The sequence below is a fragment of the Aphis gossypii genome, unplaced genomic scaffold, assembly GCF_020184175.1.
Source record: "Aphis gossypii isolate Hap1 unplaced genomic scaffold, ASM2018417v2 Contig00636, whole genome shotgun sequence".
NCBI lineage: Eukaryota > Metazoa > Arthropoda > Insecta > Hemiptera > Aphididae > Aphis > Aphis gossypii.
This window is the reverse complement of record NW_026083204.1, coordinates 102,670-129,433: the sequence shown is the minus strand read 5'-3', so window position 1 is coordinate 129,433 and position 26,764 is coordinate 102,670. Positions and strand designations below refer to the sequence as shown.

Sequence of the window (26,764 nt, the reverse complement as noted above, 5' to 3'; positions counted from 1 at the left end):
ATTGAGTTTAGTACCTATTGACTATTATAGTCATTAGTAATTATTTATATAGTACGTGGTAGTATCGCACATTATTATAATATATTTAGAAAAAGTGATTGTCTATATTTATACTGTAGGTATAAATATGTTGAATGTTCCCAAATATCTTCCAAAATGTTGAATTATTATTTAGGTATTTACAGCACACACTGGGTAATGGGTAATGCATACTACTTTTAGGTACTGTTGACGCTGAAGCCTTATTTATTACTGGCTGACAATAGTTTGAGATTCGAGACAATAGAATCTGACTATTTTTACCGCCAGTCGCCACCAAGTACAAACGTATACTTATCTAAGGTCGCCACTACTGAAGTGCTGAAGTGTCAAGTGTATCGTGTAGGTATGCCGTATGGACATAGTAATTAGTCAGCTCAACTATAGTCTGTCATTATTTATTAATCTTTAAAAAAAAAAAAAACTGAAACCATGTCATCCACTATTAAAGAGTTTTTAGTACAGAGATCCATTGAAGATGCCGACTTCATAGCTCGTGAAATGGAAGCTCAAAAGGTAAAAATTTCTTGTACCTATTAAACTTTAGCAAGAGACCTAGAGTGATGTCTGGTTTTCATGGTGCATTATTTAAGTACGTAAGAAAATGAAGAACGACGAGTGTAGTATCTAAGTTAACATTGGTGATTTTTTATTTTTATATCAAGCCGTAAAGGTAATTTTTTTACTAAGCAGTAAGCAGTAAATGTGATAATAATATAGGTTATTACACCAGTTGTACACCACAGTCACAGAGTAATTTGTGCTACAGCCATGGTTTAAACACTATTTTTAGGCAGCTAAAATTTTTTTATAATTCTTGTACATATATTATCATATTTATTTTGAAATATGTGTTTACCTACCCAATCATTTATTTGTATGAATGAAATTAATACCGCATAATATAATATCTATTCTGTGCTAATAGTATAAACCTACTTTAAGGCCCAACATACACCAATTACCAATAATGTGTGATGATGATTATGATGATGATGTTCTAAGATAAAAAACAGAATATTGGTAACAATTAAAAATATATTATAATACAGAGTACAGACATATTCTTATGTAAAATTCCACACTCAAAAAGTGCAATATTGGTATTTTTGTTGTGCTTCAATGTTCATATATTTATTATTTTTTTTGCTATGATAATAATTATAACAATGATAAAACGAAAAACAACTTAATTGTGCAATTACAGTTATTTTTTAGAATTTTTGTAATTTTTGCAACATCACCCATGTGTCTAACAAAATAAAAACTATTTTTAAGTTATAGGATAGACAAACACTTTCTGTTAGGTGAAATTGATTTAAATATAAAGATTGAATGGTTCAAAAAATGTCGTTTCTCCTATAATATTGGCTAACTTAACTTAAACTTTTTAAAATGATTAGGACTGTGTATCTCTCAAACTTTCATTCATATTTACACTTCCTTCTCTTTCCATCTTTGCTGAATTTGATTTCCTCTAATGTTATCTTTATTTTTCTAATTTGTATAATATACAGTTATTTTGTGTTTAGATAATCACAATAGCCTCTAATTAATAAGTAAATGTAATTGAAAAATTGTATTTCAGATTGACATAGATGTTCTAAAAACAATGTCTACTGAAGATACCACATTAAAAATGTACTTACCTAAATATGGTGACCGTTTAGCATTGTTAAATTATTCAAAACAAGCCAATCCACATCAAAAAGAAAAAGTGCTCTCTTTGATAAATTGATGTCTTAGGTAAAAAAAAATAATGACATGGATGAGTGTTATGGGCTACGAGATATCTATAAGATATCTACGAGATTACAAGGCTAAGTTAGTATGACCATGCCTCGTGTCAAGGGTAATGCGGATGCTACTATGACCATGACACGTGTCGGGATAGTAAGCGCACCAATAATTACAGTGCACTAATGATGCATTTGAGATGTTATTGCACATTCTCAAATTCGTGTCCGAATTTGCAACAACAACAACAAGGACGCCTGGTTTTACCCAGAAGGCGACAACACGACGTAAACAAGAGACGCACCACAATATATAAGGGAGCCCGAAGACCAGCAACGGCAGATGTACCAAAGCTATCAACAACTGAGCACTTTCACGTCACTCAGCCACTTATTTGTTTGTATGCAATAAAACATATTACGTTATTAAGTTTAACTTTCATTCAAATTAACCATTTGGATTCAAATCTGATACTGGCACGCAACAATTTGGCGCAGTCGGTAGGATTCACTTTTCAAGGAGGCAAACCGTCAAAGGCTACCATCAACAAGGAAGACTTGTACAACCTTCTTCGTTGATAACTCCAGAAGAGAAGACCATTCAATTCAACGTTGCAGAAAGTATCAGACAGGATGACAACATCAACGAACGTCGCATTATTGTGAGTGAATCGTTAATTAAATTATTACACGGATATATGTTACAAAAATATAAAACCTAAGAAATATCATTTAAGTAACTGAATATATTTAAGTAGGTCGTAAAAAAACTATTTAGGAATTTTTTTTGATTATTAAAGGGCAATGATTTATTTGAATTATTATTGAGAAATATTGAGTTATTATATTATTATTGAGGGCATATTGAGTTATTTGAGTTATTATTGAATTATTATATTATTGTGAGGGCATATTGTTGAATTATTGAGATTATTATTGAGAATTCTTATTGAGGGCATATTGTGAATTATTGAGATTATTATTGAGAATTATTATTGAGGGCATATTGTGAATTTTTGATATTATTATTGAGAATTATTTTTGAGGGCATATTGTTGAATTATTGAGATTATTATTGAGGGCATATTGTTGAATTATTGAGATTATTATTGAGAATTATTAAAGGGCATATATTATTGAGATTTATTATTGAGTTATATTATTATAGTTGATTGTAAAACGTATCAAATGAGTGTGAAAGCAATTTATGGAGAACACAGGTACATCTCCTTTGGAAGTAGCTAATCCATCGAATAAGACGTCTTTAGAAACTCCAGATTTGAGTTTAGAAGTATTAAATAAAACCCAACAATTGATTAATTTGGGAAGCCCTAGTAGAAGCCCTAGCCCTAGTAAAAGCCCTAGCCCTATTGAAAGCCCGAAAGAACGCCCTAGTCTATTTAGAAGCCCAAGTGAACGCCAGAGCGCGAAAATAACATACAGCTTGGAGAGAAGTTTAAGTTTAGACAATAAAAAGGTTACACGTAGCAAGGTTACGGACGATTTTGAACATACTGAGTTAACGTTCGGGAGAAAACCGCGTGTAAAGAAAATGGTTACCATAAAATTAGAGGAAGCATTTAAGCTTATACCTATGTGTACGGGAGAATACGATATCTATCCGTTCACAAATGCATGTGATATGGCAGTAAATTTGGTTGAAGAAAAATGCGCACCGACTTAGTTAAATATATAACAACTAGGTTATCCGGTAGAGCATTAGAAATGATAAAATATAAAAATGTTACTAAATGGGTATACATTAAGAGTTATTTATCGGATGCTTTTGAAGATACGACAACTGCTTCAAGTTTGCAGATACAATTAAATTCCATTAAGATGCGTCATGGTGAAGACGTCAATGATTATTGCCATAGAGTAGAGAAATTGTATTATAAATTATGTAATGCGTGTACACTTAATAAAGAGGAATCAGAAGCAAAAGTAATTCACGAAACTTTAAAAGAACAAACACTGAATATTTTTATAAAAGGATTAATAAGTCCTATAAGAACAATTGTAAAGGCACGAAATCCTAAAACATTAGAGGTAGCTAAGCAATTGGCAAAGGCAGAAGAAGTAGAATATAATTCAGAAAGAGAAAATAACGGATACAGGAACGATTTTAATAAAGGCAATTATAATGCTTTACGACAAAATAATAATAATTTCCAACGTGTGAATAATACAAGAAATAATAATACAAATAGTCGTAATAGGAATTTCCAACCAAATAACTTTAGTAAACCGAGTTATCAAGGACGGACAAATAATTACACTCAGCAAAATAATTTTAATAGACCACCTATTAAATGCTATAACTGTAATGGTAATCACTATGCAGCTCAATGTAGAAATAAGCCTGCAAGTAATAATAATCGTCCATCTAATCGGAATAGTTTTACTCAACCACCAACAAATTATAACGCACGCGCAACCACATGTGCATATTGTAAACGAAGTGGCCATGATATAAGTGCATGTTATAAAAAAAAGTAATAATGAAAGTAGGAACCGCAATTCAGGAAACGTGAACGTGTCGGGCGAGGACCGTGGTACTCGTTCGATAAACCAAATAATCGCGGAGGAAATGCACAATGTTACCACATCGTCGCTGCTTTAGAAAACAATCACATAACATGTATATCACCTGCGAGCAAAACAAACGAGTTAAATTTATTAATAGATACAGGTAGTCAGGTGAATATACTTAAGATAAATTGTTTACAAGGACAATTAAATATAGATGAAACACAAAAAATTAATTTAAGAGGCATTCATAAGGAGTTAATACAAACATTAGGCAAAATAAAAATACCAGTTATAATAAATAACAAAAATATAGACATAGAATTTTATGTAGTGGGAATGCAATTTCCTATACCTAAGGACGGTATATTAGGACATGAATTTTTACTAAAAAACAAAGTAATGGTGGACGTAGCCAAAAATAGGTTAATTATTCAAGATGATGAAGCAACCTTGCACAAAGAACATTGCGGTTCTGTGATTTTTAAATTGCAACCACGTACGGAAACCGTCGTAGAAATAGCAATAGCTGACCCAGTCGTGGAAAGTAAAAGTATATACATACACAAACAACAAATTACGAAGGACGTATATTACAGTAGTACGGTGTCTAGTGTCTACTGTGAATAAAGGGAAAGCAATAGTTAGTATGTTAATATATCTGAGGAGATAAAAGACATAGATGTAACCGATATAAATAAGATAAATTATGATAGTGAATATGAGATATATACGGTAGAAACAAAAAATAATTATAATGAACGTATAACGCGTTTGAGACAAATAATAAGAACCGATCATATGGATGAGAATGAGAAAAAATCTATTTATAAAATATGCGAGAAGTATAATAACATATTTCATATGGAAGGGGACATGCTAACCTTCACTAACGCGGGAACTCATATAATAAGATTAAAAAACGACCAACCGCCTATATACCGAAGACCTTATAGACTTCCTCATGCACAACAAGATGAGATAAATACGCAAATTAAGAAACTTGAGGATAACGATATTATTGAAAGTTCAAGGAGTCCTTGGAACTCTCCTCTTTTACTAGTGCGAAAGAAAATTGACAATTCAGGTAAACAAAAGTTTAGAATAGTGGTAGACTTTAGAGCATTAAATGAAGTCACCATAAATGAATTCCATCCTCTGCCTAATATTACAGAAATATTGGACCAGTTAGGACAATGTCAATTATTCTCTGTTCTCGATCTTCTAGTGGGTTTTATCAAACAAATTAAAAAAAGAATCACGAGAATTAACAGCCTTTTCAACCAATCAAGGTCATTGGCATTTTAAACGTATGATTCAAGGCATGAAAACTAGTCCTGGAACTTTTTAAAGAGTTATGAATTCAGCTTTAGCTGGTTTAATAGGAATAAAATGTTTAGTATATTTAGACGACATAATTGTTTACGGGAAAAATTTGTATGATCATAATGAGAAGTTAGTAGAAGTATTTGAGCGATTACAAATTAACAATTTGAAGTTACAACCAGATAAATGTGAATTTTTAAAACGTGAATGTGTATATTTGGGACACATAATATCAGAAAATGGAATTAAACCTGATGAAAGAAAGTGAAATCTGTGTTAGAATTTCCAAAACCAACTAATGTAAAAGATATAAAATCATTTTTAGGTTCGAGCTTCAGGGAAATATGTTTGTAGAACATCTCTAAGTGTAGATTCATAATCACTTATTATAATCCTTGGAGAAATGTTTGCTAAAAGATTATCTTTAACATATCGAAATACACTGTCATAAGAATTCCTAGACTTCGATTCCATTAGTGCGATAAAAATTGGTATTGATTATAGATAAATAAATAAATTAATGAACATCAATTTAATAAAAACAATTGTAAGTTAAATTTTTGTTTTAGGTATAATATACTTACATAATTTTGTATCATAGCATGCACGCTCAATAATTGATAGCCCATGTTTACTGGAACCACTTTAAAAGTAACGTCTACATGAAACTCCTCAATTCCAGTTCCACAAAAACTTTGTGACAAAACTGGACATGCAAATATCAGGCTAGTTTTACCATCAAGGTCACGAATACAGCTCCTAAATATCGTAATGTCACAACAATTGTATCTTTGAAGATGTCCATTATCAAATAAGGATGCTAGTTCCTGAAGGTTCCCAGGCAATCTAGGCATTGCTGACCTACGGGCCAAACGCATTAAAGATTCAGCTGTAGGCCATGGATATAAGGTAGCTATTATTGGATGCCTAAATCAATAAATAAGTATATGCAATTATAATTAATTTTTCAATAATAAAACTTCTAAAATTTACCTTAGGCACTCTTCGTCGTAAATTTCTTTTAATAAAATATTTTCAGCAGCAGCTCTTCTTTTTAGTACTGATTTTAAAGCATCTACTAATTGATGGGTATCATCTTCACGCTCATGGTTAGAGTGAGACCTCATCACTATAATTGTTCCGTCGACCATCTTTTTCATGGTTCCAGGACAAAAGTGCATGGTACTTTTGCTACATTTGTAATAACTATTGAATAACAATATACAATATTTATGAACTACAAGAATTCATATAAGTCTCGAAATACTCAGAAAATTATTCTGCTTTGGAATATGAAATTAAAAATCTATGTTGTCATTCAAAAAAGTAAAAAACTTAAAAAATTATAAGGATAAAAAATATTTAAAAATATAATTTTTTTATAAAAACATTGCTTTTTAACAATTTGAAACTATGTAAAAAAAATATTTTCAAAAACATGAATACTTTTGGAAATAATGAGTGTTGTTTGACAAAAAAATCATCCTGTATAATATAGTATTAGGTACCTACTATGTATTTCAAAATAATAAAAAGGATCGTGAGTTAAAAAACAAAAGTATTAACAGTCAATCCACACACATTTAAGCACATAACAGCATAACATAACATAACATAATAGCATTTAACAGTTTTTGATGTAAGATTCCTCATAAGTTGTTCTTACGTAAATCAAATATTTTTGATTATGAGGGTTGTAGGTCAAATTCGTTAAAATTACTAAGTTTTTCAAATTCTTTTGCCAATTAGTTATGTACTCGATTTCGTATATGCAGCTCGAGGCCTAGGTGGAAGTAAATGACGAGTGTCGGCGGTCGGCGGTCGGCGGGTCATTACCATGCATTGTATAATTTAAGTAAACGTATTTTGTATTTTTGTTTCAATAATTTATTTACTTGGCGAGGAATTATTTCTTAAAAAAAAATTTAGAATAATATACATATTAATAATAATATTATAAAAATAATCATAAATACCTAACGCAGCAATGCTATTATAAGGTGATAAACTCTACGAATTTGAAATTAAAAATCACCTTACAATAAAATTACCACAATCTCGTTGGTCTAAAAACATTTTGTGTTACTGGGATATACGGCACTGGCCATTTAATTATTTTGTTCATCACACTTTGTTAATTCCTCGCCAAGTACCTAAATAAATTATTGAAACAAAATACGTTTAGGTACTTAAATTCAATATACTTAGCATTAATTCATGATATCACATCTTTATAGTACTTAATGATCCAATATTTTTTTTCTACTTAGCCATTTTTACACGAAGTTTACGAAGGGTTTTTGTTGTGATTTATACAATATAGATTCACTGTAGTGTAAAACTTTCCAAGTTGGAAATCGAAGCATTATTTCAACTACCTACTTATCGTGTACACGGAAACAAATTTTATAAAAAAAACACATCATTGTAAAATCAACACATCCGCTCAGAATCTAATATAAAATAATATATAATGTATACATAAAATTATTTATAAAAAAATGTAATAGTTATAATGTGTATTAGCTTAATGAACTAAGGTTAAAAAAAATTCGGTGTATATATAATATATTTTCATTATAATATGATGTGTGATTAAGTACTTACGTGATTCCATTTTTTTTACCATTATTATCATATCGGTATCCATCATGATTCATTGTAAAAGTTTGTATATATTTGAGCAGATATAATAATATAAAATTATAATATTCAAAATTTTAAACTACCAACATTAATCCTCCTTGAAGTCTTGATAAAGAATGACAAATTTCAAAACTCAAAAATAAGAATTGTACAGTACCTATATGCTTTATAGTATAGGTATTTCATATTATATTTTATACACATATACCCGTATTGATATATATAAATTAATTATATACATATATACAATTATTATTATTATTTTCACTCAGTTTAGAACTCATTATAATTCAAAAAAGTAATCGAAATAAAATAAAACAAAAACGACCCAACCGGCACCGAGGGTTAAATTTTAAACCGCTACAAATATCAATTTATCACAAAAACTAATTATAATTGGTTCATTATTATTACATATACGCAGAAAATACAATGCTCTCTAAGTAATAAAACAAGTCCGGAGTGATTCGACCTTCGGAAACGACTAATATGTACAAATGATTATTTTTGTCAGAAAAACGAATTTTTCATAACATCGAAATTTCATTATAGTGTAAAAATAGTCGAAAAACACATAAATACGTCTTGTTTTATTTTTAAATTTGTTTAATATCAGTAACCAAATATATTATAAAAGTATAGGGAAAATAATATCCATTTAGAGAATTAGAATTAAATACGTTTAGAGGTGGGTTATTTTTCGTACCGCCGTGCTGGATCGGTTGATATTTTGGTGGGATAAACGTTGTCCCGTCGTGCCGGAAAGAGATAGGTATTGTTCCAACGTTAACACGTTCTGAGCAGGCCTGTGTACCTACATACAATGGTATATCATGATTTTTGTATGATTATATGTACATTCATAAAAAAACAGGAGTTTGTAGGGTACACGCCATGAGCCATTACATTTTGCAGAAAACATTGCATTATACAATTTCATTGTGTGTATATGTTAAGGTGAAAGACGACATTTGGTGAATGTTGACATTCACTGCTGTTTTTGGTGAATGTTAACTTATTGAATAAATATTCAAAATTTACCAACAGTCACCGGTGAATGTCAACATTCGCAACGATTATCGGTGAGTGTTAACATTCACAATTGAGTTTTGGTGAATGTTAACATTTTGTAAAAAAAAGATTAATACCTTGTGATAAAATAGTTTTTACAAATTAATTCGGCACTCAAAGGGTTAATAATTAAACATAATTATTTTATTTTATATTATAAAAATTATTTGTTGCAACAAGATAAACTATTATGACATTTTGAATTACAAAAAATTCCTGAAGATCTACAACTACACTTCTTCGATACACACTTTGCCTTTCAATTGCATCTCATGTATCCCTGTCCACCTGTTTGAGAAACTGAAGTGGAAGCTTTCCTTAAGGACACGGATTGGTTAGTAGCAACTTCTTCAGGTGTTAATATTTGTTCTTTACATACAGCAAATTGATTACGGGTGTATAATTGATTTATTACACCCTCTTTTGTGCCTAGTGTGTATAATTTATTATCGACAGCTACGACAACTGCCAATATGTTCTGTGGATCCATACGCCCTCGGTCAACATCAGGAACTCGGATACGAACAGTATCACCAGGTTTAGCTGGAGTAAACTTTTGTCTTGATGAACGTAGCATTCTTTCAGCTTGTAATTCAAGTCCCATTCTTGCTGCTGCTCTATTTTGAATCATGTTTTTTTTTTTTTTTTTAATTCATGATCTAGTTTACTTTGCTCAGCATTATCTTCCACCTGCTCAGTGTTATTATATTGGATCTCATTAACTGGAAAATAAATTGATAAATTATTTATTAACCATTTGAAGTTCGACATTTTTCTAAATAAAATTGAATATAACTTATCATTTTATTGTTGACAATTTTTTTTTTATTTTAAATAGTTCTGCTATTTAAAGTAATTTAAAGTAATTTTAGCAACTTAATAAACCAGATATTATAACAAAATATATTTAATTATTATTATTGTATTTAATTATTTATTTATTATAAATATAGTTTACCTAACACTCTCTCTGCAGAATGTATATCATTGCCATTTTGTTCCACTTGCTCAGTGTTATCATCATCTAATAATAATTATAATAATAATAATTAAATTCATTATCTATATCATTTTATTTTTTTAAATTAAATTTGTAGGTACTCACCAATTGACTGTAAAATTGTTTCAAGCTGTTGTAGATCATTGTCATTTTGTTCCACTTGCTCAGTGTTATCATCATCTAATAATAATTATAATAATAATAATTAATTCATTATCTATATCATTTTATTTTTTTAAATTACATTTGTAGGTACTCACCTATTGACTGAATAATTTGTTCAAGCTGCTCTTCGGTCTCAATGTATTTTATTTGTTCTCGTGGCAATGAACTTGTTGCTAGGCCCCTTTTAGCAACGCTACCAAACATTGCCTCATACGGTGTTTGTTTTATTCCTTGATGATAAGCAGTGTTTTTTGCGAATTGAACAAATGGTAAAGCTTCTGACCATTTTGTTGTTTTCTTATCGTGCATCATGGCTCTGAGTATATTTTGAAAATCTTGATTGGCTCTTTCGATGGAACCTTGACATTGACTATGACGAGGTTTACCGTGAACAATTTTTACACCCTCCCACCTCGAGCACAAATCTATTATAATTTTATTAGAAAACTCTCTCCCATTATCGGAATGTAGAATATTTGGTGCACCGAAAGTGAGGAAAATTGGCAGCAACGTGAGGGCTACTTCCTCTGCTGTTTTGCTCTTCAATGGTCTAAGCTGTATAAATTTAGTGAGATGGTCTTGATAATTCAGAATAAATTTGTACTCACCATCTTTACACGTTTGCATATCGACCAAATCAACTTGACATCGAGAGTTGAGTTCACGACTTATAATTGGCTTTACCACGATCCCTTTCTTTGGGACTTTTTGTTTCCTTTGACATTGAACACACAAGCTCAAAAATAATGTAACTGATTCATAAGTTATATTTTTATACTTTGTTTGTAATTCACTAATTACACGGGTTCGTCTTCCGTGGCCTGTTTTGATATGGGCATCATGGATAATATCGAATAAATCTTCATTTTTTACGAAGTAAATTATTTTTGTATCGCCGGGTTTCAATGGAACAATAAGTTGGTTATGAGACATTATTTTAACGACATCATATCTTTTTAATAACTTGCACACGACGCGTTGCTTACTTTCTTTCCCCTTAAACTTGAGAACGTCTTCAACACATTTGTTATATTTTTCAGCACTCAAATAAAAATTATTATCTTTTCTTTTTTTACTTAAAATAGCGTTGAATTTTTCGTAAAAAACTTCTAGTATGTTCTCCATTATACACGTGAAAAATTAGTAGTAACTCGAACGTAGCACAAATTCAATCACGATTCACAACAGTTAACCAAATGAAATACGTCGACACTGATAGATATAAACGTATTTTCCATCACTACTAAATTAGATACGATGACGGACGTATCGCCAATTACGCGATTAAGCAAAAGCTTCGTGTGAGAGAGAGAGATAGGTAGTGGGTACAAACAGATAGACAGATACCGTAACGTTAAACGCATCTCTGATAATATTATATAGATCATTAAACACCGTACGATTAAACTGTTATACGTTTCAACTCAAATATAGTTTTGTGTGAAGAATATCATATCTTTAAACATTCGCAATCTTTACGTGCGACACCATACATCAAACTCCAATCGTTGAACGTCTATACTCAAATTTTCAAAGCTGGGAAAGTTAACGATTTTTTTAAACTCGTTAAGTTAAATTGTTTTAAAATAATAAAGTTAAACGTTAACTTAGAAAAAAAAAGTAACTTAACTTAGTTTAAAGTTAAAATTTTCTAATTTGCAAAATTAATGAGTTAATTTACTTAATTAACATTAACTTAACGTTTTAATTTAATTTTAACTTTTAATTCATTATTATCCAGCATTGCCAATTTTAACTAAACATTTATAAAATTCATCAAAACTTAATATTGTGAATGTTAACATTCACCAAAACTCAATTGGGAATGTCAACACTCACCGATAATCGTTGCGAATGTTGACATTCACCGGTGACTGTTGGTAAATTTTGAATATTTATTCAATAAGTTAACATTCACCAAAAACAGCAGTGAATATCAACATTCAACGGTGAATGTCAACATTCACCAAATGTCGTCTTTCACTTTAACATATACAATATTATAATATAAGTAAAAGTTACAATAGTCACCAAAAATAATGTTTTTGAGTTATAACGAAATAAAAAATATCATAAATATTCGTTTGAACATCTAATTTTCTCCAAGTTTTAACTTAAAATAACTATAAAAAAAGCGGGCAAGTGGGTTAGGTTTCAAGTATTTTCATTGGGCCAAAAAAATTTTATCGACACTTAAAAAAAAAATTTTTAGAAAAATTGAAAATTTCAGTTGTCTATAAATAGCTCAAAAAAAGTCAAAATATTTTGAAAATTAAATCACGTAAAGAAAACGCGAATCTTAATAACTGGCAAAATTTTCAAGTATCTATGACTCATACTTTTTGAATAATAACAAATATTTAAAATCGTGTTTGAGGATAAATCGTTATCGTTACGCTATTTCGTAAAAATTTAAAATTCAAACGCGCTTAAAATATTTCTATAATGATGTTATGAGTTTTCTCTATAGCTACTTGAAGGAAAACTTATGGAAAACTTAGTGTTATAATTTTAATCCTTAGTTATGAACACATAAATTTTATGATTTTTCAACTTCAAAATTACTTGCAAATTTTCGCGTTTTCGACAGATTTCGTAAAAATTTGAACTATTAACTCTTATAAAAAAAAATTGTGACTAACGATTTTTAATTTTTTTTAGCTACAATAAAAAACAACTCATAAGGAACCTTGTATTAAATTTTCAAAACTTTTTGGTCATCCAAAAATTTTTTATCGACACTTTAAAAAAAATTTCTCAAAAAAATCGAAAATTTCAGTGGTCTATAAATAACTCAAAAAAAGTCAAAATTTTTTGAAAATTGAACTGTATATAGGTAACACTGACATAAACATTTGGTGAAAATTTCAAGTATTTACAGTGATTAGTTTTTGAATTACAACCATAAAAAAAATCGATTTGGTCGAAAACTGGTTTTGCGTAAAAATTCCCGTTTTTCCGTCATTTTTTTTTGGTTTTTCTCGATTTTTTTGAAAACTGTTGGAAAATGTTAGCTTTTTACCTCTATAATGCACCAAGGATATTCACTTTTACATCGGAAACCACCCCCATAGTTTGAAATTGGAGCATTATTTCGACTAGTTATGCTGTACACAGATACAAAAAAAAAAAACAAAAAAAAACACACATCATTGTAAAATCAATACATTCATCACTTCGTTCAGAATCTAAAATCTGTGCTTATATATTTTTTTAGATTTTTTATTCACAATATTACCCACTTATGAGATATCTCGTTTTAAATTTCCAAGCATTAACAATTAAACATCTTATACATTTTGAACCGAAAAATGATTTGCAAATGTTCGTGATATTGACTAATTTTGTAGAAATCTGAACTTAAAATCTTCATTGTTTATCTTCATAACAACTATTATGAAGAACCTTGTATTAATTGTTCAAGAATTTAGATTTCATTGATCAATAATAAGAAAAAAAAGTTTTCAAATTTAAATTGCCTATTTTGAACATTTTATCATGTAGGCAGTAGGTACAGACAGCCTCTCCCGGCCCGTTATCAGTTTGGTACCGAAAATGGTTGAAAAATACCGAGTTTATTTTTTTAATCAAATATTTTGTAGTTTTGTACATTGCCAGAGATCTTTTTCAACCTTAAAAAGTTAAAAATTGAAAAGTTATCTAAGATCAACAATGAATGAAGTAATGTATTTTAGGAAATATTTTAAAAGTTATAAGTTATAACATAACTATATTAAATTCTCTGAGCGGAGCTATGAAGTCTGAAGCTAGTGGTTTTACAATGGTGTTTATTTATTTTATTTTTTTTATCATGTATACAAAATTTCTACTATATGTTGATTTCAATATGTAGTATCTTATCTTTTAGTAAATTGGATCAAGGTGGTACTCTAGGGACGTAACTTTTTGATTTTTTCAATAGTTATTTAATGACACGGAAAAACCACCGACAAATTACAAAAAACCGCTAAAATTTGGATTTTACTTTCTAACGCTTTGTTTATCACCATAAAAACGAATAAAAAAAAAAAATACATTTCAATATAAAATATCCAGACTGACAAACCATCTCCGCTCAGAGCATCGTTATTCTTATACAATGATAATATTATATCAATAAATTCAAGTTGTGTGTGTTCTTTATTAATATTTACCTATTTGATTAGCATTACTTATAAAAGTGTGTAAACCATATACAATTTTACAATACTAGTTATATTATTATACAGGGTGATTTTTGAAAATATAAGTTGCTTTCGTTTGCTTAAAATTAAACCGATTTTAAAATTGTGTTTTATCCATATTATAAATCTACATAACAGATTTTAAACGTTTTATTTTTTTTAGACATTGGCAAAAGGAGGCTATTATTCATACGATACACATACAAGAAAAACTGTACTAGAATATCTATATATCGAATTAGAGTAACTGACTTTCCAATCATTAAATATACCGTAGATGTATAATAATTTTAATATAATAATAACTATTTTTATTTTTATTTAGTATCTATTTAAACATAAAAAAGTACCAATACATTTTTTACCAAAACCATTGTCAAACCATTTATTTATTTATTTATCACATAATTATAATACTATGTTCATAAGTTTGGACTTTGGATTCTAGTATTGTAATAGTTATGAATTAATTTTATTAATCGCGCTTACACGAAAAGTAAAACTACCTATGTAAAAAACATTTTTTAATTCTTTTTTTTTTTTGTGTAAATGGGCCTATTGAAAATTATTGTCGTGGGGGTCCAATCATTAGCCAGACCGACACTGGGTACATATGATTATAAATTATAGTATTTTATTTTAATTATTTGGTGACAATTTTAAGTACCTATCTATGTTCAGTTGGTTTTCTTGTTGGGTTAATGTACATATTATATCATATAAAAATGTTGTTAAAATTAAAAGTTTCTACCGTGGCTTGGCCATATACTGTGGCGTGAAGTCCACCCGGGGACGATAAAATATGTTTATCCACATACCGGGCGACTATCTAGTTGAACCACAGCCTCGGTGCCTGGCCAGCCGGAGAAGTACGCTCGACCGTGCTCGGCCGGTCCCGCGATCCTTGCACGCCCGGGAGGCTGTGGTTCAGCTAGATAGTCGCCCGCCCGGAATATTAATGTTGGCCGTGGCTTAGGTAGATAGAACGGCGGGTCTGCCCCGACAAATCGCCCGACGCGTCGATGTTATGAACGGTGCTGAAGTTAAGACCGAGGACAGCGTACGGAGAATAAGATCGCTAACCATTCATTCCCGGGGAGTCTAACCGTGACGATCACATGAATCGCAGCCGTCGAACCGAAAATCGAATTTTTATTCCGCGGTCCGATCGGTTTAAAAAATTCACACCGTATAGTAAATCGAAATAGAAACCGGAATGAATCACGGAAGAAAACCGCTAGCACATTTGGTTTCGGAGCTATTGGCCGTCGAAATAATGGAAACGAATACGCGTCAAAATAATCGACGGACAAACGTCGGCGCCAACCATGACCGTACGTAACCTACCCCGGACTTACGGTTCGGGTAGCGTCATGGTCGAACAATTTTGGTTCCCCAGATTTATCGACAATACTTAATTACGTAATTACAAATATGTTTACAACACAAGTTTTAAACAACTTGTTTTAAACATGTTTAAAACATAAATTCAAAACATTTATTTTGAATAATTCGTTAATTGTTTAAAACGAATAAAACGTATTACGTAATATGTTTAAAACAGTATAACTCCAAGTGAATATTGAGTTTTTTTGTTTTGAAACGTTTTAAATATACTGTTTGAACTGCTTGAAACTCAAACAATTTTTTTGTTTAAAACCCATTTTGAATAGAAAAAAACAGTTCAAAACAAACAATTTTTTTAAAATAAAAATACACCAACTGATTATTAATTGTAATCTGGTGTTATGCAAGGGGTTTAATATAGGCAATTTACAACACTTTCCGAACAAATACGTTCTGGGCAAATACGGTCCGAATGAATACGGTTTTAAGAGTCCGGGAAAATACGTTCCGGTCATATACGTTCCGGAAGAATACGGTTTATACTTTTTGGATTCCGTCGAAATACGGTCCGGATTAATACGTTCCGGAATTATACGTTCCAGACATATACTTTCCGGAACTATACGTTCCGTTAAAATACGGTTTATATTTTTTGGATTCCGTCGAAATACGGTCCGGATAAATACATTCCGGAATTATACGGTCCGGACATATACTTTCCGGATTATTATAGCCCCCCATCTCTTATGCGTCACGGACATTGAATAAAAGTGAAAATAATTATTCCACAACCGAGTTAGAATGTCTAGCTATAATTTTTGGGGTAAAACAGTTTAGACCATATTTATATGGAAGGAAATTTATAATACTTAGTGATCATCTCCCTTTGACGTGGCTTTTCAACTTAAAAAATCCATTATCGAAGTTAGCACGTTGGTGAATATAACTTGAAGAATATGATTATGAGATACGATATAAACCTGGGGTGCAAAATTCTAATGTAGATGCGTTAAGTCGTATGTATTCGATACAAGAAATTAAAAACCAGTCGTACGAGGAATTTCTTGGGAAAATGGAAACACAGTTAATTACTAATAGCAATGAAAAAAAAGCTATAGGTACACTTTTGGAGTCGCCAGTAGAGTATCATATAGTGACAGAAATAGCGAAACAATATAATTTAACATCAGGAATAAATTACGAAATAAAACGTAAGTTTGGAATTACTTCATTTTTACCAGTTAGTAAAGTGATAGGCGATACGCCGTATGTAGTACAGAATGACCGGTTTATAATATTTTTAGTAACGAAAAATAAAGATCGTCAGAGGTCAACGTACGAGAATATGTATATAGCGTTAGTGAACTTGAAACAGTTTTGTGAGGAAAATAATTTAGATAAAATAGCAATGAATAAACTAGGTATGAATGATGATTTACAGTGGGAAAAAGTAAGGTCAATGTTAAGATACATATTTCGTAATACTAAGATCGAAATTATGATATGTGCGAACGTAGAATATACGGAAGAGAGAAAGTAACTATATTAAAGCAGTTTCACGATTCTAAACTAGGAGGTCATTTAGGTGTTAATAAAACTATTAAACGCATACAGAAGCAATTTAGATGGAAAGGTATGAAAGATGATGTTAAAAAGTACGTAAAAAATTGTACATCGTGTCAAGTAAATACAATTTCAAATCGGCATGTAAAGCAACCAATGGCTATTACATCAACAAGTTCAAAACCATTTGAAAAAATATTTTTAGATATTGTAGGTCCATTACCAACGACCTTGTCTAGTAATAATTATATTTTAACAATGCAAGATGACTTATCTAAATACACGCTAGGAGTACCAATACCTAATCATCAGGCAAACACGGTCGCGGAAGCTTTTGTTCTACATTTCGTGTGTGTACATGGAATACCGGGAACGATATTGACAGATCAGGGAACGGATTTCCTTAGCAAAACATTTACGGAAGTTTGCAAATTGTTAAAAATAAATAAAGTTAATACTAGTCCTTTTAGACCACAGACAAATGGAGGTCTCGAAAGATCACATAGAACTTTGGCCGAGTACTTAAGACATTATGTGGATAAGAATTTAAATAATTGGAATCATTTGTTACCATATGCATTTTTTGTATATAATTCAACGGTACATACATCAACTAATTTTCAACCATACGCGTTAGTGTACGAGCGTACGTTAGAAATACCAATTAAATTAAAATCCGAGCCAGAGCCACAATATAATTATGATGATTATTTATATGATTTGAAACAGAGTATGCAAGTGTCGCATAAATTAGCGAGAGAGAAGTTAATAGAACACAAAGTAAAAAGTAAGGACCGATATGACAAAAATGAGAATCCTGTAAATATACACGTGAAAGATTTAGTACTTTTAAAAGATAACGCACATAAAAACAAACTTAATTCACTATGGTTAGGACCATATGAAGTAATTGAAGTAATAGGAGATGAAAATATAGTAATACAACGTGGCCGACGAGGCATTACCGTACATAAAAATAATGTAAAACGGTATTATAATGATAAAGCAAATGATTAATTAAAATATATAGTATAAATGAATAGATTAAGGGAGTTTGTAAAAAAAAAAAATAATAATTAATGATATGTAATAAACTAACAACCATATAACTAATGTTATTAAGTAGTAGGTACTATAATGAAGATATAATTTTACTTTTAGATTGGTGATGATGGTTGGACTTAACAGTGCTAATGAAATAAATTCATCGGAATATTATACATACATATCCCTATGAACAATCCAAGGTTTTTTATTATGAAAATTTAGGCCCCACTAAGGTGATAGGAGCAGAGTATAAACTGGTTACGTATTTTTCACTTAAGGAATATAATACAAAGTATGACTTATTAGGGTTGAAAATGAAAAATATAACAAATATATGCACTGACAAACGTCATATAGATTTGTGTGGGAAATATCAAATAGAAATAACTGATTTATATGATGAAATAACTAATCAAAAAGAACGATTGTATATGTCGTTAGGAGGTAGTGTTAATCAAACCGATGTATATCAAGAAAATAAACGAAACAAAAGGGGATTAATAAACATTGTTGGTAACGCAATGTATACATTATTTGGTGTATGTGATGATAAATGTGCAAAGAAAACTAGAGAAGCAATCAAACAAACAGAGGAAACAGGAGCTAATATTTTACATATAGTGAAATCGCAAACAACGGTAGTAAAAACAGCAGTTAAAAAGATTGCTAGTTCACTAAATCAAACAGAGGCACTATATAAAGAAATATCAACTAAAGAACAAAAATTACATGAGAGAATGATGCAATTACAGAATATAACTGATGACGTATTAGATTTACTATTGGCTGACGAAGTCCATAATCTATACACTATAATAACTAATCAGTATGCGTATGAAACCTCAACGTTGGAACAGATAATAACAGCTGTAAGAGAGGGGTTAATACATCCAAGTCTTATGACACCACAAGAACTTGCATCAACATTGAAAACAGCAGAACGAACAATTAAAAAACAATATGCTATACCTATGGGAACAAAAGCGTCAGAATTAAGTGAATTTTTAAAAATAACAAAAATAAGCGTATACTATGAAAATGAACAATTGGTATTTATTACAAGAATACCATTGGTTGTCGACGTAGAACTTTCATTATGTAATATAATACCTATACCAATAAAATTTGTTGAAGATGGAGTTGACTCATGGTATATTTCCACAAATACATATACTTACGTTGCAATAACTAAGGATAGAAAACAATTTACTACCTACACGGAAAAAGAGATAAAAGATTGCATTGAAACAGCAATATACAGAATATGCAAGGCTACACAGCCAATGTTAGATAACAATGATAATACACCATGTGAAATGCAAATATTTAAAACACCGGATGCATTACAAACGGGATGTAGTATCAACAAATTTCCATTACTTAGAAACATTTACCACAGAATTCTTAACAAAAACACACGGATACATGCTGGAGATGATACTTTGACAATAAGTTGCACAGATTTACCGGAATCTTTTGTTCAAGAAGTTAAGGTTTCAGGTGCAATAACTATATTAGACTTAAATTGTCAAGTATTCACATGTGACGCAGTGTTGACTCCTATAGAAGATATTTCGAGTACAAATTATAAAGATTTTGTACCTAATACTAAAATACAAAATATATTTAATAAAATACCTGAACATATACATAAATATAAATTGAGCGATGTATGGAATAATATATCAAAAATACAATTAACAGATCTGCACAGTGTGTCAAAATCACTTGATGAGATTCAGCAAATGATAGACGAAGAAGTTATTAGAGAACAAAGTCAAAAACACCAGTTCATACATTCAAATCTTTTGTATGTTACAATAATTTTGGCTATACTATCTATTATATTAATAATAGCCATATACATACTATTAAAATGTAGATACGTTAGCAATCGCCAAGTAATTGATATACCAAGAAGATTGGCTAACTATAGATCACAAATACGAAATGTAAGAAGGGGAAATTTTGCTTCAGAAATATATGATGAAGTACCATTTAGCGCACCACCATCACCACGTTAATATTAATATTAATATTAATAATTCATTATTATTCGTAAAAAAAAAAAAATAATAAATAATAACAAATAATATAAAAATAAGTATAATATAATAGTCAATAAATATATATAAAATGTAACATAGGATATAATTAACTAATATTGAATTGTTTATATTATTCAGAAAAGAAACACATAAATTCATAATCATGGACTTTGAATTTTCAATGGTAAAACGAACGAGTATAGTAGTTATCTCTGGTGCTATGTCAAATAGCTTGGAGGGATTTGAGGTTAGTAAGTTAGAAGGTAGACCTTTATTACTACCAATTGACGAAAAAGCTAGACCTATGATTGAGAAAGAGTTGCAAGTAGCAGTTAAAGAGATAAAAAGAATATTTGTGTGTAAAACGGAGTTACGAGATGCGTGTTTAGATCAGTTACAACAGAGTATAAATTCAACAAGAAATAATCTAACGAGAGAGTATATTGATCATTATATCAAACAAGGGAATAAGGAAAATAATATAATAGTAGTGTGGAATGGGCATTCGGATAAAACAATTTTACAAAGGTTAAATTTAAATTATCCAATGTTAAACATTACATGTTATGATAAGTATTTTAATAAGAATTTTTTTATTCAGTTTGAGAAATTGAGCAATAGGGAGATTATTTTTGAAATAGATATAGGGAAATTTGATAAAACAGGAAGATTGTTGAATTTAGTAGAAACGCATGATAGAATATGTATAAAAAAACATAAGACTACGTATGCACATGATCCGAGATTGGATGACGTGGAATATACCAAGTGTATATTCAACTATGTGTTAAAAAAGCAACAATACGAGAATTTAATAAAACATTTTTAGAATATAAATACTGTTATATCCTATGTTTAAGTTTAGTTATTCAGTCATTTAATTTGGTATGTGGGTAGAACGTAACGTTCGTGTGTAATATTAATTAATTATTCACAAATTTATTTTATTATTTTAATTGTATTAATCAAGGTGAAGGAGATTTAAATATTAAAAAATATATATATTAATAATATATACTGTACTAACATACTTTATATTGTATTCTTATTTATTTAAAATTTGATATAACTAATATTATTATTAAGTTACCAATGTAAAACTGAAATTGTAAGTGTAACTGAGTGCATTTAAGAAAAATTGTAAAGATTTCTGTCTTGCAGACATAAACCTTTTTTTTTGTGGGGAGGTGTTATGGGCTACGAGATATCTATAAGATATCTACGAGATTACAAGGCTAAGTTAGTATGACCATGCCTCGTGTCAAGGGTAATGCGGATGCTACTATGACCATGACACGTGTCGGGATAGTAAGCGCACCAATAATTACAGTGCACTAATGATGCATTTGAGATGTTATTGCACATTCTCAAATTCGTGTCCGAATTTGCAACAACAACAACAAGGACGCCTGGTTTTACCCAGAAGGCGACAACACGACGTAAACAAGAGACGCACCACAATATATAAGGGAGCCCGAAGACCAGCAACGGCAGATGTACCAAAGCTATCAACAACTGAGCACTTTCACGTCACTCAGCCACTTATTTATTTGTTACATGTATTTTGTTTGTATGCAATAAAACATATTACGTTATTAAGTTTAACTTTCATTCAAATTAACCATTTGGATTCAAATCTGATACTGGCACGCAACATGAGTCAAAAACAGAAACTCTAAATAAAAGGTAAGTTTATTATTTAATATCAAATAATGTCAAGTATTTTTAATGAATTTTTTTAAAAAAAGAATATGTTATTTCTTTAACATAGCTTAGTCTTGAAAAATAGATCGACAGTGAGATATGTTGAAATTGAATGGCTTAATTATCAAATGTTTGCGTATAAACAGGTACCCATTATAACAATGAAAAATGCATGATTATTTTTTCAAGTAATTTTTGTTATTTCTTTTTATTTACCCAAAAAATATCATAATCAGTACTTCTTATAAATTATTCTTAAGATTCTTAAATTTAATTCTCCATAAATCATAATACTTTTGTGTTTCAACATACATATTATTTTCAAATATTTTTTAAAGAACTATTTTACCATGGAAATTCTAATATAATATGTTTTTCAATGCATACCTACTACCTAGTTATAAGTAAAATATTCCTAGGTGAGAACTGTTAATGGTGGTGGTACCAGAAAAGTGCGAGTACAAAAATCATTCTACAAGTCTGATGTGGTTGGTCTAGCTTAAGAATTATTTTTTCCTGGTGGAAAATCATCCAAAGGAATGATTGATCAATTCTCAACAAATTTATTCGACTTCCTGAAAAATGATTTACCTGATGACTTGTCAGTAGGTGATTTATATGATAAAACAGGTAGGTACATAACAACATAAAAATAATTTCTTTAATTAGTTTCTGAGAGAAGCGAGGAATGTATTGGTTTTACCCCATATAGCAAATGCGATATATTGATATATATTTGATATTCAGTTTATATAATTTTTTGTACATTCGATAGGTAATATTCATACGATATTATAAAGATAACTGAAAATCAATGTATGTGTTTATATATTTCTATGATAACTTCACTATATCAAAATTCTGATATTAAAAATATAATTTTCGCACAATGTACATTAGATATATTATGCACGATCAGTGCCGCAACTAGCGGGAGGACCAGGGGTGCTCAGCACCACCAAGAGGCCTCAGTTTATAATTAATTGGGGCCCCCAAATTTATAGAAGTCTAAAAAAAAAAATTAAAAAAATTCTCATTTCATGTACATAATTACACTATTACGATCATACAAAATATTACATTTGATTTTCAGTATTGCGTATTTGTGTGTCTACAATCTATATTGTTGTACGTAGTCGTAGTACGTTGTTATAAGTGTTATAACAAGATTTTATATTTTTATATTATTTTAATTGTCTGATCCAGCTAGCAGTGGTGCCTCAATGGTTTACGTAGTGGTCGGTGGGAAAGAGATAAGACTATTTGATGTTAATATTGAATTATTTTTAGAAAACCCGATATTATTTCTATCGATAACAAAAATGACATACATACAAGTACAATAATATATTACAGCCTACAGCTGGTTACACACTTACACTGGCTTATGGCTACAATACACATTCTAATATTCAATGAAGTATTATATTATAATATTTTTGTGTGCGATATGGCATTATGACGAATATAGGTTATAAATGGGATTTCCAGTATTTTCACTGGCATGGCACCCGCATTTATGTATAATATAAAATATTAATATTCCAGTATTATGTGACTATGTGTAAGTGTTTACTGTTTAGTTTCAGTATTTACCGTCTCGAGTATCGACTGTTGAGTGTTGAGTCTCCTCTTAAAATCTATTGAGTTTTACAGTAAGTTGTGCATTGAGCTTATCGTCTCTGTGGTTGTGCTTTATTACTTGTAAAGTTATAAATTATTTGATTATCATATGATAATTTTAAATAAATAATTATTATGTCGTCACGAAGAGTATATGAAAGTGTTTTGCTAAACGCAAGGCAAAAGAACAAAGAACCGCCAGTTTGGATTTAATGCGAGGTTCAATGACTAAATTTCTTCGAAAAACATCAGTAACTTCAGGTAAATATGGATTAAAAATTAAAATAAGTATCTTTGAAAGTATTTTTCGAAATTCTCAATAATTTTTCTATAATCTTTAATAACTAGGTGCCTAAAATTTCTAAATACGGTATAGGTATAGTATAGGTAATATGTTAGGTATGGCGTGTAATTTTAATTAGGTACCTACCTATTTATGTAGTCATAACTCCAAAACTATTAGTGTTTGGATAGGTTGAGATATGACATTTTTTTAAACTAAATCATGCAAAGCAAAAATGCATGGATAGATATAAATTATAATTATTTGATTTAAAATGTAAAAAGAATTTGAGTGTTAATCAGTAAAAATATTTATCAATGTTAATGTTTTTAAAAAATGAAACATTTGTGGTTACAAATGAAAATGTAAGAGATGAAGCTGAAGCAGGTACATCTATAATTAATAACATAATATTATCATCTCAAAAAAATGAAATTAATAATGTAAAATCATTGAATTTTGGTAAGTTATATATTAACAGAATTTGAGTGTTAAAAAATCAGTATAAATATTTATCAATGTTAATGTTTTTAGAAAATGAATCATTTGTGGTTACAAATGAAAATGTAACAGATGAAGCAGAAGTAGATACATCTATAAATAAAATAGTTTTATCATCCCAAAAAAATGAAATTAATAATGTAAAATCATTGAATTTGGGTAAGTTATATTTTATATTATTATTTATAACAAAATAGTAAATATGTTACCTTTAAATATTTTAGCTAAATAATTTACTGATCAATATCTTTGTATATCAAAGATTCAATTTAATTTGGGTAATATTCTTTAATTTAAAACACCTTTTCTTATAAAAAACAGTTAATATATAACAACATATATTTACATATGTTTATTTGTTTAGGTATATATTATTAAATTATTATTTAATAAACTTTGTTTTTCATTTTAAACTTACTTTAATTTTATTTAACATAATGTATTTTAGTGGATATATACCTGTACCAAAACATTAATAATATTTATGTGTTTAGAAAATAGAGGACTTTTATAACTTCCCACTGTGCAAAAATACATCTCAGGTTTATCACATAGAAGTTATGCATAATGTTGTGAAGTTTAAAATTTATCCCAGAGACCTCCGAGAGACCATGCTGGCAATGCTAATGCCAAGTTACCGAGAGTTAAAATGTGAGGTTTAATCTGAACTTCCCTCCAACTACTCATTGTAACTTCTATAATCTTGTTATTTTATTTACATTCTATAGAAATGTAATAGTTTTGTTAAAGGGAAGTTCAAAATGCAACTTCCCTTGGACTTATAATTTTTATTTCCTTACAACAACACATTGTAACATCTATAAATAGACACTTTTCAACTTATCTGTTGATATTATGCATACCTAATATCTATATATTATATTACAAGTCATTCTTAATACTTATACTTTTTCAGTTTTGAATAGGTATATTAAAAGAAAAAACAGGTTTAATCAGCTAAGAACAATTTTTTATTAAAATGTATAAATCTTGTAATATAATTAATATTTAAGTATAATGATTTAACTATCATTACAATATATACTACTAGATAATTCAAAAGATGCGTTATACAAAATAATAGTATGTAGTTAAAAAAAAAATCATACAATGGGTATACTTATAATGAGTAAATACTCAAAAACTACAAATTGATCATATAAAATAAAAATTGTAAAATGTCATCCATTAGCTGTATTAATCTTATGTAAATCTTATAGCATAATTAATATATTTAGAAGAATACTATATTGAACCATCTTGTTACAATATATAATAGTATATAATTCAAAAAAAAAAAAATCATACAATAGGTATACTTATAAATTATAATGAGTAAATACTCAAAAACTACAAATTGATCATATAAAATAAAAATTGTATAATGTCATCCATTAGCTGTATTAATCTTATGTAAATCTTATAGCATAATTAATATATTTAGTAGAATACTATATTGAACTATCTTGTTACAATATATAATACTATATAATTCAAAAGATGTGTTATACAAAATAATAGTAGTAAAAAAAAAAAAAAAATCATACAATAGGTATAAGGTGTGCTTATAAATTATAATGAGTAAATACTCAAAAACTACAAAATGATCATATAATATAAAAATTGTAAAATGTCATCCATTAGCTATTAATAATGTTTAAATTAAAAATAACAGAATAATCCAGTAAATGAATCCTATAATAAATAACAACTAAAATTAGAAAGAAAAAAACAAATACCTAACAATGTATGTTATATACACTAATCAAAATAATAAAAGATACCAATATTAAAAATATTTTGTAACACATATGAATGAATGTACTTATTATATTTTAATGATTTATTGTTAGCATACTGTTAATAACTACATTACCCAAAGGAGTGTAATAATGTCATAGCAATAGCTTTAGATTCTGATATTTTGATAAAAAAACATTTGAATGCTATAT

At 29.2% G+C, this 26,764-nt stretch overlaps 1 pseudogene; it reads left to right on the top strand.

Annotated features, from left to right (window-relative positions):
* Nucleotides 1-471: 471 nt before the first annotated feature.
* LOC126554886 (uncharacterized) lies at nucleotides 472-25,597 on the top strand (annotated as a pseudogene).
* Nucleotides 25,598-26,764: the final 1,167 nt, after the last annotated feature.